Consider the following 15,241-nt stretch of genomic DNA (forward strand, 5'->3'; position numbering starts at 1 on the left):
ACCTAGCCTCTGGATTTCGAGTGTTTGTGGTTACCTAAAATGTTGTTTATGTTACTTTTTTTTTTTTTTTTTGAGACAGGTTCTCTGTCACCCAGGCTAGAGTGTAGTGGTGCGTTCTCAGCTCAGTGCGCCTCAACCACCCAGGCTCAAGCAATCTTTCCACCTCATCCTCCTGAGTAGCTGGGACTACAGGCATGTGCCACCACATCCAGCTAATTTTTGTATCTTTTGCAGAGATAGGGTTTCACGCCATTGCCTAGGCTGGTCTTGAACTCCTAGGCTCAAGTGATCCTCCCTCCTCAGCCTCCCAAAGTGCTGAGATTACAGGCTTGAGCACCATATCTGGCCTCACCTCAGTTCTTATTGCAGTTGTCTTGTTTCATTTTGTGAATCTTTACCATGTTTATCTTGCTTTTAATTGTCCTATTTTAAAATGCAGAGAACATTCTTTCTGGCCAAATGAGGTTAAAAAAAAAATTGCAAAGATGAGGAGTTGTAAAGCTTCTTTTAAGAATTGTTCCGGCTGGGTGCAGTGGCTCATGCCTGTAATCCCAGCACTTTGGGAGGTCAAGGTGGGCGGATCACGTGAGTTTGGGAGTTTGAGACCAGCCTGACCAACATGGAGAAACCCCGACTCTACTAAAAATACAAAATTAGCCAGGTGTGGTGGCGCCTGCCTGGAATCCCAGCTACTTGGGCTGATTCAGGAGAATTGCTTGAACCCAGGAGGCAGAGGTTGCAGTGAGCTGAGATTGCCATTGCACGCCAGCCTGGGCAACAAGAGCGAAACTCCATCTCAAAAGAAAAAAATAAAAAGAATTGTTCCTTCTCCCAGGAGTTGAGGAACAGCAGGTTACCTAAAGAGGGGTGAAGGGAGGTCTCCAGGTCAGAAATGGAGCAGGTCAAAACTCCCATGCTCATCAGTAGTGGGATTGTGCCTGTGAATAACCACTGCTGTCCAGCATTGGCAACATAGTGAGACCCTATCTCTTAAAAAAAAAAAAATTCCGTTATGAACATTTCATGGGATTTCCTCCATCCCCTTTTAAGGGACATAACAAGAAGGAGAACATGCCTCTTTAAATAAAAAGATAACAGTTTTAGCAATTAAAATCTTCCTGCCAGCTCATTTGTTGGTCTACTTAAACATTCCAGTTTTATTTCATTAAAGGTCTTTTCAGGTGTTTCAAGTTTTCCTTTCAGCGAACACTTGTTGAAGTGAACACTTGTTCATGTTTCTCATGTTTAATGGCTATGATTTAAATACATGTTGGTGTTACCGAAGTCATAATCCAGTGAGAATTCCTGTTAAAAGTGTTAAGATTTTGGACTCTTGCATAAGTTCAGTCTTGCATAAGTCAGATGTTCAGTCAAACTTGGTTAGAATTGAATTTGAGTAATGCCCGTGCTTGTATTTATGCTGCTTATTTAGTATTCATGGATAATGCTGTATGAAAATTTGATTAGGTCATTTTTTTCCCTTCCAAATTGATAACTTAGAAGAGAAAATTAATCTCTACCTCTTTCCCTTCCCAATTTGTAAAAAATGAGTGTAATTTCCCATCTTTCTACTTTTAAAGGATGTTAGACTTCTTGGTTTGTTAAAGTAACAGTGATATTCTTGAAGATTCGATGTGAATTCAATTTAGTGTTCTTGGCAGACACAAACTTAGTTTTTTTCCCCTTTAGAAGAAAACCATATCAAGCCTTCATTAATGAACCTCGGTGTAATTTTTGGCTTTCTTCAAGACATTTGTCATTTGCATTGTATGGCTGTGGTGTAGATATCTTGAAATAATGCTTAGTTTTATTTCCTTGTGCGTTGTATTTGTTTTTAAACTCCTATTCAGTTTACTTACCAAATATTAATAGTGTGCCTACTTTTTGAGTCTTCTACATTTGAATATTCCTTTAGTCTATGTTGCTGAAATTCTGCTTTATAGAATAATACACATAACTGTATTGGAAAGTGTAGTCTTTGCCCTCAGGAGCATTTACTCTGATAGGGTTAATGATTATAAGCCCCTCACGAAATTTCCACACTAGTTACTAAGGATTTTAAAGGAGAAGTGATTTTGTTTGTTCCAACCCTGTTCAAAACAATTTGATGTTTGTACTACAGGTTGAATATCTCTTATCTTACATGCTTGGGACCAGAAGTGGTTTGGATTTTGGATTTTTTTTGGAATTTGGAATATTCACATATACACAATGAGGTATCTTGGAGATAGGACACATGTTGAAACAATTCATTTATGTTTCATTTACTTTTTTTTTTTTTTTTGAGACAGTGTCTTGCTCTGTCGCCCAGGCTGAAGTGCAGTGGCTTGATCTTGGCTCACTGCAACCTCTACCTCCAGGGTTCAAGCGATTCTCATGCCTCAGCCTCTCGAGTATCTGAGATTACAGGTGTGCCATCATACCTGGCTAGTTTTTGTATTTTAGTAGAGATGGTGTTTCACCATGTTGGCCAGGCTGGTCTCGAACTCCTGACCTCAGGTGATCCACCTCTTTCCCAAAGTCCTGGGATTACAGGCATGAGCCACTGTACCCAGCATCATTTACATCTTATACACATAGCCTGAAGGTAGTTTTATACAACATTTTAAATAATTTTGTTCAGGAAACAAAGTTTTGTGTACACTGAACTGTTAGCAAAGGTGTCACAATCTTAGTCACTTATGTGCATAGTCTGTAGTTATTTGGCATCACCATCACACTCAACTGAATTTATATGCTACTGATAAGCAGTCATTTTCTTTTACTTATTCACATGTAAGTATAAGAAAAAAGTAAAAAATAACAGTAAAAAGTATGACATACCATTAATACAGTGGAATAATAATGTGTTCAGGGTAACTAAGCACAATAGCATCACCAGAATATCTGTAGCTGCTGTTAAGCAACAGCATCAGCAAATAAGGTTAGGCTTTCAGTCTCCACCTCTGATGTTATTTTTTGATTAAAAAGTTTCTGGACATTTTGTTTGTTTGTTTGTTTTATTAAGGCCGGAAGAAACATCAGAGTCAATTGAGGGACCAGGAAATGGGGCCTCTAGGGAAGACAAGGCATTCTGCTAGATGGCTTTTAAAAATATTTCCTCCGGAGTCACTTGTCTCATTAACAACAGTTTTTGTCTTACCAGTCATTCTTTGATTTTGTAAATCAGCGTGATTTGTTTTGTTATGAATGCATGCTGCTCTAGTTCTCTAATAAGCCCATCATGCTTTTGCATCATGTCGGCAATAAGCACTTTTTTTGCTGTGTTAACATTGTCATCTTCATTGTTGTGTGCCTGTGTTTTGACTGTGACCTGTCACATGAGGTTGGGTATGGAATTTTCCACTTGTGGCATCATGTTGGAGCTCAAAAAGTTTTGGATTTTGAACCAGTTTGGATTTCAGATTTCTGGATTAGGGATTCTCAACCTGTACTGTCAGCCAGGAGATATAAATGATGTATCCTTTGTGGGTTTAAATATAATTTATTGCTTAAGAAGTTACTTGTAATTGGTGTGGATCAATAATTTTTGCTTCATGACCTCTACCTTATGATGTGGTTAGTCATCTTTTGGCATTGGTGTGAGAAACAAGGTTTTCCAAAAGGAAAATCGAATTATTTTTGTGGAAATTTCTAAAGTAAAGGAATTTTTTAAATTTTGTGCGTTTAAATTATAATCATTACATAGAAATAAGTACAAAAAAATGGAATATAAAATTACATACACTGATCATAGCTGGGAAAAAAATAGTCCAAGACTTGGGCTACTGCAAAATTAAATGGTTTAATTAAGAGTAGTTAGATTTTGAATAACTCTTGTTGTGTTGTTTATGCCATGAAAACGGCAAGAGTTTATATTCACATATTTTAAAATAGTGTTGAAAAGAAAACCATGTACGGCCTGTTTGATACATTTCTCAGAAATCCTCATTTTATTTCAATCTGATTCATAGATTTTCAAATGATCCTGCTTGTAACTGTTGAGAAACTGTACTCCTCTAGCAAGAAAGAACCTTTTGTAATGATTTCTTCAGTTAATCAGAGAAAAGGCTTGTTGGACGATTGGATTTCGCTGGCTGCTTTGTTTGTTTTACCCTAAGAGCAAATGATGAGAAATTAAAAAAATATATAGGGCTGGGCATGGTGGCTCACGCCCGTAATCCCAGCACTTTGGGAGGCTGAGGTGGGCGCATCACAAGCTGGTCAGGAGTTTGAGACCAGCTTGGCCAACATGGTGAAACCTCATCTCTACCAAAAATACAAAAATTAGCCAGGCATGGTGGCGCTTGCATGTAATCCCAGCTACTCGAGAGGCTGAGGCAGGAGAATCGCTTGAACCTGGGAGGTGAAGGTTGCAGTGAACTGAGATCAAGCCACTGCACTCCAGCCTGGGCGACAGAGCGAAACTCTGTCTCAAAAAACAAAACAGAAAAAGGATATATAATACATATTTCAAGCAGCAAAATGACCCCAAAGCTTCTCTTTTTGGTTAAAATGTTTTCTTGCCCTTTTCTCTCAAAAGATTTAGAGTTCTTGCCCTCTCTTTTTCTCCCCCTTTCCAACACTTTTAAATTTTGTTATTTTTGTATCTAGTAGTTCTTGGGTAATTAGTTTAGTGTGGAAGTATTTTTAGTAGAGACGGGGTTTCACGGTGTTAGCCAGGATGGTCTCATCTCTTGACCTCGTGATCTGCCTGCCTCGGCCTCCCAAAGTGCTGGGATTACAGGCATGAGCCACCGCACCGGGCCAGTAATTTCTTTTTAACTCTTATGTCATTATTAACATAGAGTAGTTCAAATGTTGCAGTCAGACTGCTAGGGTTCACATCCTGGTTCTGCCATTTACTATTTGGTGCCCTAAGTTACTTAACACCTTACTAGCCTCTTGGTGCCCTAGTTTTCTCATCTGTAATATTTGGACAATAATAGTACCCACCTATTAAGGTTGTTAGGAAGATTTGCTTTAAAATACATATTAAATGCTTAACATATAGTAAGTGCTCAGAGCATGTTAATTTTCCTTTCTCTTTACTAGCAAAAACGATTATGTGATTTACATATGGTAGTGATAGCCTCTGTTGGAAATTTTGACAGGATTAGGTAATTTTAGATTGTTTTTCTTTTTAGAACCTCAAAGAACACTTGGTATCATTACATGAAATGCTAAAATGTGTATGTGCAAATATTTTCATAAAAGTCTTTGAAAAACCCTCTACTTCTTCCCAAGAAGGGATCTCACTAAAGATTACTTGATTAAAAAAAAAAAACCTGATAAAAAAAAAAAACCCGGCCGGGCGCAGTGGCTCAAGCCTGTAATCCCAGCACTTTGGGAGGCCGAGATGGGCGGATTACGAGGTCAGGAGATCGAGACCATCCTGGCTAATACGGTGAAACCCCGTCTCTACTAAAAAAATACGAAAAACTAGCCGGGCGAGGTGGTGGGCGCCTGTAGTCCCAGCTACTGGGGAGGCTGAGGCAGGAGAATGGCGTAAACGGGGCGGAGCTTGCAGTGAGCTGAGATCCAGCCGCTGCACTCCAGCCTGGGTGACAGAGCGAGACTCCGTCTCAAAAAAAAAAAAAAAAAAAAAAAAAAAAAACCCTTGGAGCACAGCCAAAAAACCGGGAATGAAAAAATACTGTTTTCACACCCAGAAGCTATGTATGTATAATCAGAATTGTACGTCTTAGGATGTTAGGAAAGCTTTCTTTGTTCCATGGAAAACAAACACTGGCCGTCCACTTCTTGGACTTTCGAAATGTTGAAAGTTTCTTTGTAAATGGATGTCTAGGGCAGGACTGGCAGGAGGAAATAATTCTTTTCCCAAAACACTTTTTTTGCTTCCAGTAAGTGAAGGAACATTGTTGAAACTTCCCTCACCACGCCCTCTGCTGATTATTTGTGAAACTCAGGTGAGTTAAATGTGTAGCGCAAGCTTGTCCAACCCGCAGCTTGTGGTGGCTTTGAATGCGGCCCAACACAAATGTGTAAACTTTCTTAAAACACTATGAGGTTTTTTTTTTGAGATTTTTTTTTAAGCTCATCAGATATCGTTAGTGTATTTTCTGTGTGGCCCAATACAGTTCTGCCATTGTGGCCCAGGGAAGCCAAAAGATGGAACACCCGTGGTGTAGTGGTTCCTCCCCTTCTCCCATACTTGACCCTTATTTGAACTAGGATTATATCTCTTTTTTTACCCTCCTGGATGAGTGGAGGAAGTCCTTGAAATCTATTTTACTGTTACTGTTATTACTACTTTTTAAAATGGAAACATACACAGAAGTAGAGTCAGTGAGTCCTTATGTTTGTAGCAGTTAGTTTTGTCCCACCCCTACATTTGACCTACCTGTTCTTGTCCTCATCTTTTAAAAAAAGCAAATTGGGAAGGGCGGCGGCGGAGGAGAGGCCTGCAGCGGCAGGGAGCGGCGGGACTGGGAACGAGCTGAGCTAGAGGGGGCAGCGAAGGCTGGCGCGGCGAGCAGCAACCATGTAGGTGTTCCTCGGTGTTCCGGACGCTGTTCGGGACTGGAGTGGGGTAAGGCCGGCAAGGGCGGCCCGACCCCCCAGGAGGCCATCCAGTGGCTGCAGGACACGGAGGAGAGATGTTCAGCAAGAAACAGGAGTTCTTGGAGAAGAAAATCGAGCAGGAGCTGACTGCCGCCAAGAAGCAGGGCACCAAAAACAAGCGCGCGGCCCTCCAGGCACCGAAGCGTTAAGAAGAGGTATGAGAAGCAGCTGGCGCAGATCAACGGCACATTATCAACCATCGAGTTCCAGTGGCAGGCCCTGGAGAATGCCAACACCAACAACGAGGTGCTCAAGAACATGGGCTGTGCCGCCAACGCCATGAAGGCGGCACATGACAACATGGACATCGATAAAGTTGATGAGTTAATGCACGACATTGCTGACCAGCAAGAACTTGCGGAGGAGATTTCAACAGCAATTTCGAAACCTGTAGGGTTTGGAGAGAAGTTTGACGAGGATGAGCTCATGGTGGAATTAAGAACTAAAACAGGAGGAACTAGACAAGAATTTGCTGGAAATCAGTGGACCCGAAACAGTCCCTCTACCAAGTGTTCCCTCTATAGCCCTACCATCAAAACCCGCCAAGAAGAAAGAAGAGGAAGACGACAACATGAAGGATTTGGAGAAGTGGGCTGGGTCCAGCGCGGGCTGGGCCAGGTTTCTGGTGATCTGCGCAGCGAGCAGGCGTGTGCATGTGCGAGGCAGGCAGGATGGATGTGGTGCAGGCAGGTTCCATCGCTCTCGACTCTCACTCCAAAGCAGTGGGACCGCATTGCTGCTCGCTCTCTGCATAGCATGATCTGCACCTGGTGGGACGGGTGGGGACGGATGGAGGAGAGGGACAGTGGGGGGGAAGTGCCTGCTGTTTATAATGTTGAATTTCTGTAAAATAAACTGTTTGCAAATCCCAAAAAAGCAAATTCTAGAGATGTCATGTTGGCTCTAATTACGTTGGTATGTGTCTTTTAAAAAGATACTTCCCCCCCATAACCACAGTGCCATTATCCCCACCTAACAAAACTGATCTGTTGCCTTAGATTGATCTGAGTCTTAGTATCCTCAGATTCCTTTTTGTTATCTAAAATCTTAAAATATATTAGGTAAATATTGAAAATATTAAAATAGATATATTAAATATGGAAAATATTAAAATATATTCAAGTTTGTGGTTATCATTTTTAAATGACCCATTTTTCATTTACATACATTTTGTAAATGTTTGACTTTCTAACTTGCTATGGAAATTTTCAAACAAAAGTAGGTGGAATCCATATAAGAAACCCTCATGTACTTATCACCCAGCTTCAGCAGTTATCAACCACTCTACTCATGTAGGAGGGCAAATTATCAAATGCCCAAGTTTGTTTGGTCTATTCCCCTCCAACTTCCTCCTCCTGAATTACTCTCAGGCAAATTCCAGAGTGGATATTATTTTATTGGCAGTCTAGTCTGTATCTTTGAAAGGGGGAAAGGATTATTTAAAATGAGTATGTGTGTGTATATTTATATATGGATAAGGATTCTTTAACATGAGTTACATATACATATATAATATGTATATAACTCATGTTAAAGAATCCTTGTCTTTTAAAGATACAGACTATATCTGCATATGTATATATCCACAATACCATTATCACCCCTTCATTCTTTAATATCTTAAGTATCTAGTATTCACATATCCATTGGTCTCAGATGTCATAGTTATTTTGGTAATGGTTTGAATCAGGATCCATATAAAGTCTCTACCTTGCAGTTGGTTGATAATGACCTTTAAGTCTAATCCTTTAGTCTATAGTCCGTTTTACTACCTCTGGTTGGTTATTTTTTTTTTTTGTTCAAGAAACCATGTTGTGGCCGGGCGCGGTGGCTCACACCTGTAATCCCAGCACTTGGGGAGGCCGAGGTGGGTGGATCACGAGGTCAGGAATTTGAGACCAGCCTGGCCAATATAGTGAAACCCCATCTCTACTAAAAAAAAAATACAAAAATTAGCGGGACCTTGGTGGCACGCATCTGTAGTCCCAGCTGCTTGGGAGGCTGAGGCGGAAGAATCACTTGAATCCGGGAGGCGGAGGTTGCAGTGAGCTGAGATTGTGCCACTGCACTCCAGCCTGGGTGACAGAGCAAGACTCTGTCTCAAAAAAGAAGAAACTATGTTGTTCTAGTGTTTCTCAGAGTCTGGATTTTAATGATTACATCTGTGGCTCAGTTCAACACTTTCTTTATGTCCTGTATTTCCTGTAAATTGGTGATTGAATCTATAGGTATACTTAGTTTTAGAATATATAATATATGCACACAGTAAAATTTAAAACAGTTCAAAAGTCTTTGTAATGAAATGTCGGTCATTTTCCCACACAGTATTTTAGGTATCTTCCCCAGAAGGAATTATTTTGTCTAGAATGAATGATGTGTTTTTATTAAGCTTTATATTCCATTAAGCATACTAAATATTCTTGTAATTTTGAATATACTAAAGTTATTTTGTAAATTTTAGGATTTGATTTAAATGCTGCAAAAGCACATGGTGCTAGTCACTATTTAAGGTGTAGCCTTTTATTTTTGGTAAAGGAGAATTTGTAAGGTGAAATGATAGTGAATTAGAAGTTGTAAACCAGATTCCTTGTTACTACAGTGGACTGATTTTCATATAATGAACAAGGAAAATCAGCTCTGTAGGGCAATGTTAAAAAGAGTCGTCTTGGCTGGGCACGGTGGCTCATGCCTGTACTTTGGGAGGCCGGGATGAGAGGACGGGTTGTCTCCAGAAGTTTGAGACCAGCCTGGGCAATATAGTGAGACCCCCATCTCAACAGAAATTCAGAAATTAGCCAGGTGTGGTGGCATGTGCCTGTAGTCCTAGCTACTTGGGAGGCTGAGGTGGGAGGATCACCTGAGCCTGGGAGGTCCAGGCTCCCATGAACTGTGATTGTGCCACTGCACTCTAGCCTGGGTGACAGAGTGAGACACTGTCTCAAAAAAAAAATAAAAAATAAAAATAAAAAAAACAAGAAAAACTTCTTTGTTAACATTATACAGTATCTAGTATTGTTAGTTTTACTTTCTTAAATGTGAAGATAGTGAAGTACCATAGTTTTCTCATCTGTAAAATAAGGGCATTGCTGCATTTATATCGGTGGCCTTTGGTAGGTCTTGAGTGAGAAAGTATCTAGGGAGGAGACTTGAATGTTAATTTCCTTTTCTGTAAGTATGGCCATAATTAATTGTGAAACTCTGCTATTTTCAGTAGAAAGTTTTCGGGACAAGGCACATGGCCAGGAATGTCATGCCCAGTGTAATGGGTTAGGTTGGGATCAAGAACAAGTCTTTCAGAGTGAGCCAGGCAGTATTATCTGAGCCACTTGGTCAGGACAGGTTATGGAACAGTTAGAACAGGTGAGTCATGTCACGTGTACCATACCACAGTCTGCTTTTTCTTGGCTCCCCTCACCATACTACTCTGGTCCCTGTCTGGCAAATAGTACAGTTCAGAAGATAGGCATTAGATCAGTTTTAAGCATATAGGAAGAATGATAATTGGATTACCAGCAAGGCAGAGCAGCAGATCAGAGGCCATAGGAAACTGGGACCAAATAAGGAGACTCTCCAAAAGATGTAGATGCAGCTCTAGCAGCAAGGAAATACAAACTGGTTGCAAAATTACATGTGTAAAGTCGATTGAGAACAAAAATAAAGCAGCAGTCCTGGCTCCTTAAGTGATAGTTTCTTTTATGAGACCTCAAGACAGTTTACTGATAGGAGTATTCCAACTAAACTTCTAGGTTTGAATAGCAGGACATTACACGGAGGTAATGTTTTGGAATATATTTCTCTTCAGCTATATAGAGATAGGCAGATAGGTAGATTTGGACCTGGGATAATTGTCATCTGTTAGTTTGCTTCGCCTGGCTGTGTAGAAAGTTTGTATGATGTTAGGCAGTTAACAGGATAGAAATTTTTAAATAGCCTTGCTCTCATCAAGTGACTGTGTAGTCTTTTTTTTTTTTTTTTTTAATTGAGGCAGAGTCTCACCATGTTGCCCAGGTTGGTCTGGAATGCCTGGCCTCAAGCAGTCCTCCTGCCTTGGCCTCCCAAAGTGCTAGGATTACTGGTGTGAGCCACTGCACTTGGCCTGTATTATCTTGTTTGGGGGCAGGGAAGTATGGAGATATAGGAGTCTTTTCAAGCCTTTTAAACTCCTTTAGTAGCTGTTTTACTCATAGACTTTGTGGCTAGAGTAGGCTTTATAATTAGAAAGTAGTGCTAAGTGCTTACTTAATAGATACAGAAACAAGTTTTATGTTTCCTGGATTTAGAGAAGAATTGGTTAAAGACTAAGAAATTCTGTTTTCTTTGGAAAATCTTTTAAAATCTAATATAAGTAGTTTTGGGGCAAATGCAGGAAAGAATTAGGGACTTGCTTTTGGTTTGCACTAGCTGTGTTTCCTTTTTTTGGTGAATAGTGGAAGTAGTAAAGAGACTAATAGTTGTCAGGGCTTGTCGGCTGATACGGGATTGAATACTGCTGAGGTGAGCAAGTCTTGCCACCAGTGTTTTGCCCCCTAAAGATCTTTAATTTAGGCAAAGATAGTTTCTCTTCTGGAATAAATTCTGAAAACAGAATAGTATGTTTTAATGTGCATTAATTTCTCTTTACAGGCTTTTTTTTTTTTTTTAAGCATGGGCTATTTAAATTTTGAGTACTTCACTGTGTGTTAGCACCATTATAAGAACTGTCAGCTGTGAAAAAAGATGATGCAAGAATGAGCACTAATTTTGATTTGCTTTGAACAAAGTAGACAGGGTGAACCTGCATAATTATAGTATCAGCTGGATACTGTGCTAAGTAATCTAACCCTCATCACAGCTCTATGAAATGTCAGACTCAGAAATAGTGACATGCCCAAGGCCATAGAACTAAGATGTAGCTTCTCTTAGGGCAGAATCCAGGCTTTATAGGAGGAATTAAGATGCTATTTTGCTTTAAAAATTTGGGGAGGAGAGAGTGTCTTATATGTGTAAATGGGTATATCTAAGGTCATGATATCATAATTTACTAAGTAGACCAGCTTTTATCAAGTATCACAAAGTGAATTTGGTAGCTAGGACAACTCCCCCCTCCCATTCTTATCTCTTTTTTTTGTAATAGTTGTAAAGTTTCTGGGAATTTATGGGAACATGCTTTTCTTTCTTTATATTCTTTCTTAAAAAAACCCCTTAATTTTCTTCCTCATTTTGCTTCCCACTCCCTCTTAATAAAAAGAATAACTTTTGTGAAAGGGAGAATGATGTGAATTCAGCGGATTCAGACAAGTGTTGTGAGTGTGGAGGCCAGGAAGCCATGTGTACCAGGACCATGTTACTGCCTAAGAAGAAATGAGAGAGTCCAGATGCAAGGGAGGTGAATAGAGAGTCAGTTTCAGTTCCCGTTGGTTAGTGTGATTTATATGGATCTTCTGGTACTGATGTAAAGAAGAGTTGTTTCACCAGACTTACTGGGAAGCCCTCTGTTTTGTGTCCCTTGTGATAGTGATTTTACATCAGAAATAAGCCATCTGATACGGAGAAGGAATAGTGTTTGAATTTATTGCCTAGTTACAGTGACATGTATGCTGTTAAAGTGATGAAATTGTTTAGTATGAGTTAGTGTATATCTTAATTCTAATGAAACTAGCTCTAAGTCTATGTTTATGCTTGTGATTTTAGCTTTTACTATGGTAACCTCATTTCTATCATTAAAAACAGTAAAAACTCTACCATGTATTGAGTGCTGTACTTTTTATGTTAGGAATAGCAGATTATTTTCAGTACTTGAAACACCAGCTCTTCAACTCATTAACGTCATCATGATTATTCTCATCCTTGAAAATCTTTCTCTTTTACTTTTTTAAAAATTTTTTGTAGAGACAGGATCGCACTATGTTGCCCAGGCTGGTATCAAACTCCTGGCCTCAAACAGTCCTCTTCCGCCTCAGAAAGCTGGGATTATAGGCATGAGCTGTAGCACCCAGCCAGTCCCCCACCCCGCTTTTCCTTTTTTGAGACAAGGTCTTGCTCTGTCACTCAGGCTGGAGTGCAGTGGCATGATCTTGGCTCGTTGCAAGGTCAAACTCCTGCGCTCAGGTGATCCTCTGCCTCAGCCTCTGGAGTAGCTGGGACCACAAGTGCATACCACCGTGTCCTGCTAATTTTTACATTTTTAGTAGAGATGAGGTCTTGCTGTGTTTTCCAGGCTGGTCTTGAACTCCTGGCCTCAAGTGATCCTCCCACCTCAGCCTCCCAAAGTGTTGATTATAGGCTTGAGCCATTGTGCCCAACCCAACCTAGCCCATTTTTATTGTAATAATCTTTCTAGGTTTGGAGCTCTATAAGACAGGTTTGGTTTTTCAAAATCTTTTTAAAAAAGATTTATTTAAAATGTATTTTTAACCTATTGTGTTTTTGTACTTTTTGGTGAAAATTATCATAGTCTGTTCCTATTCTTGAGTATATTAGGGCAGGAGTTGCCAAACTCCTCTTTCAATCAACTTCCCTTTCAGTTTAGTTTGAGCAATAGATTTCTCTCACACCAGCATTTAACCTCAAATAAACATCCTAATTAGTGCATTGGAATGGCAAATGAAAAAGACTATTTCAAAAGCGAGTCTTGGCCGGGCCTGGAGGCTCATGCCTATAATCCCAACACTTTGGGAGGTCAAGGTGGGCGGATCACGAGGTCAGGAGATCGAGACCATCCTGGCCAACACGGTGAAACCCTGTCTCTACTAAAATACAAAAAATTAACCTGGCATGGTGGTACTTGCCTGTAAGTCCCAGCTACTCAGGAGGCTGAGGCAGGGGGGAGTAATCGCATGAACCCAGGAGGTGGAGGTTGCAGTGAGCTGAGATTGCCCCACTACACTCCAGCCTGGTGACAGAGCAAGACTCCATCTCAAAAAAAAAAAAAAAGAAGGAGTCTTAGTTCGGGCGCAGTGCGTGGTGGCTGAGGTGAGTGGGTCACTTGAGGTCAGGAGTTCGAGACCAGCCTGGGCAACATAGTGAAACCCCATTTCCACCAAAAAATATACCAATTAGCCGGGTGTGACAGTGCATGTCTGTAGTCCCCAGCTACTTGGGAGGCTGAGGCGGAATAGCTTGAACCCAGGAGGCAGAGGTTGTGAGCCGAGATTGTGCCACTGCATTCCTTAAAAAAAAAAAAAAAAAAGCTTTAAAAGAAACCTCTACAATAGGAGTCGTACAGGGGAGGGGGAAAGTCAGCAATAAAATTACGTTACAAAAATTTTTACTGAATCAGCTTCAATAGCAGGATTTTTCCTGATCTGAATTTTATCCCCTATATTTATCCCCGTTACTGCAAGTACTGTATCTATGTGTAAGGCTACATTGATTTGGCTGTAAAGTCGTAATTTATCAATTTTGAGGCTGGTTTTTCATCTCCTTTCTGATTTTTGCCCTGAAGCCTGTCAGCAGAGCCGCAATGACAAAGTATCACATTTTAAACCTGTGTGGTCTTAGTAGTAAAGTAGTTCAATGTTTGATCAACTGAACTTTACATTCTAGCTTAAAGGCCTACTTAAGTATGTGTGCATGTATATAATACATAGTCCTCCTCTTTTCCCAATCATTAAAAAAAGAAAAAAAAACAATTTGAGTTTATGCTCAGCTCGTAGTAAGCCGTGAAGTTGAGTTATGTGAACACTAAACTTCCAGAAAGTTGCTTAATTGCTTAATGTTTTGGACTTACTAGGATTAGGGAAAATGGAGTCAGGGAAACCATATGGGAGAATAATTTGTTTCCTAAGGAATAAAAGCAGTAGAAACCCACAACAAACCACACATTAGACTTTATGTTGTTACTTGTTGGCTTCATTCAGTTTGCACTTTGTGGAACAAGTGATTTTCTTTAGAATCACAATGCTTACATGTTTTTAAAGGTTTCCACTAAAGTCATTTCTACACAGCATAATTTTGAAATTACATGATGTCAAATCCAACATCCAGTGCATATATTTTAACAAATTATACAAGGAAATGGTACGTGGTCTTTCAAACCTTTGTTTAAAAACAGGCTGGCTGGGTGTGGTGGCTCACGAGTGTAATCCCAACACTTTGGGAGGCTGAGGGGGCAGATCACTTGAGGTCAGGAGATGAGACCAGCCTGGCCAACATGGTGAAACCCTGTCTCTACTAAAAATACAAAAATTAGCCAGACGTGGTGGCACACGCCTATAATCCCAGCTGCTTGGGAGGCTGAAGCAGGAGAATTAGTTGAACCTGGGAGGTGGAGGTTGCAGGGAGCTGAGATTGCACCACTGCAGTTCAACCTGGGCCACAAAGTGAGACTCCATCACAAAAACAGGCCATATTTAGGTCTTAGTAAATGGAAACCTTTCTCAAGTAGTGCTTTTCAAATAGTAAAAAATTTTATTGTGTAAAGGAGGAAGGGAACTTAGCATCTGCATTGGAATAATTTTTTCCTATATCCTATTAGTTAATTCTGAGATTGTTTAATATGGTACCCACCCATTTCATTTGGCTGCACCCTTTGCTCTCATGAAAGCAAGACTGATTGTTCTGAATTGCTACGTATGTGTGCTTTGGCACAGCATGAAGGTACCCTTCATCCATTGCCATTGTCTTTAAAACAGCTTGCAGTTATGGCTACAAATAAAAGGGTGTGACAGGAGGGCATGACAGATAATGGTTCTTTTTT

General features: G+C 40.2%; 1 protein-coding gene and 1 pseudogene across 2 annotated transcripts in view; both read left to right on the forward strand.

Annotated features, from left to right (window-relative positions):
- Positions 1–15,241, forward strand: part of FBXO34 (F-box protein 34) — a 70,982-nt gene that overhangs the window by 12,395 nt on the left and 43,346 nt on the right. The window lies entirely within an intron of this gene.
- On the forward strand, positions 5,689–7,439 carry LOC105526070 (annotated as a pseudogene). Its single transcript, XR_001004016.1, has 3 exons — positions 5,689–5,772; positions 6,373–7,172; positions 7,231–7,439. The product of XR_001004016.1 is annotated as a charged multivesicular body protein 4b pseudogene (transcript).

The sequence above is a fragment of the Colobus angolensis genome, unplaced genomic scaffold, assembly GCF_000951035.1.
Source record: "Colobus angolensis palliatus isolate OR3802 unplaced genomic scaffold, Cang.pa_1.0 Scaffold57, whole genome shotgun sequence".
Lineage (NCBI taxonomy): Eukaryota > Metazoa > Chordata > Mammalia > Primates > Cercopithecidae > Colobus > Colobus angolensis.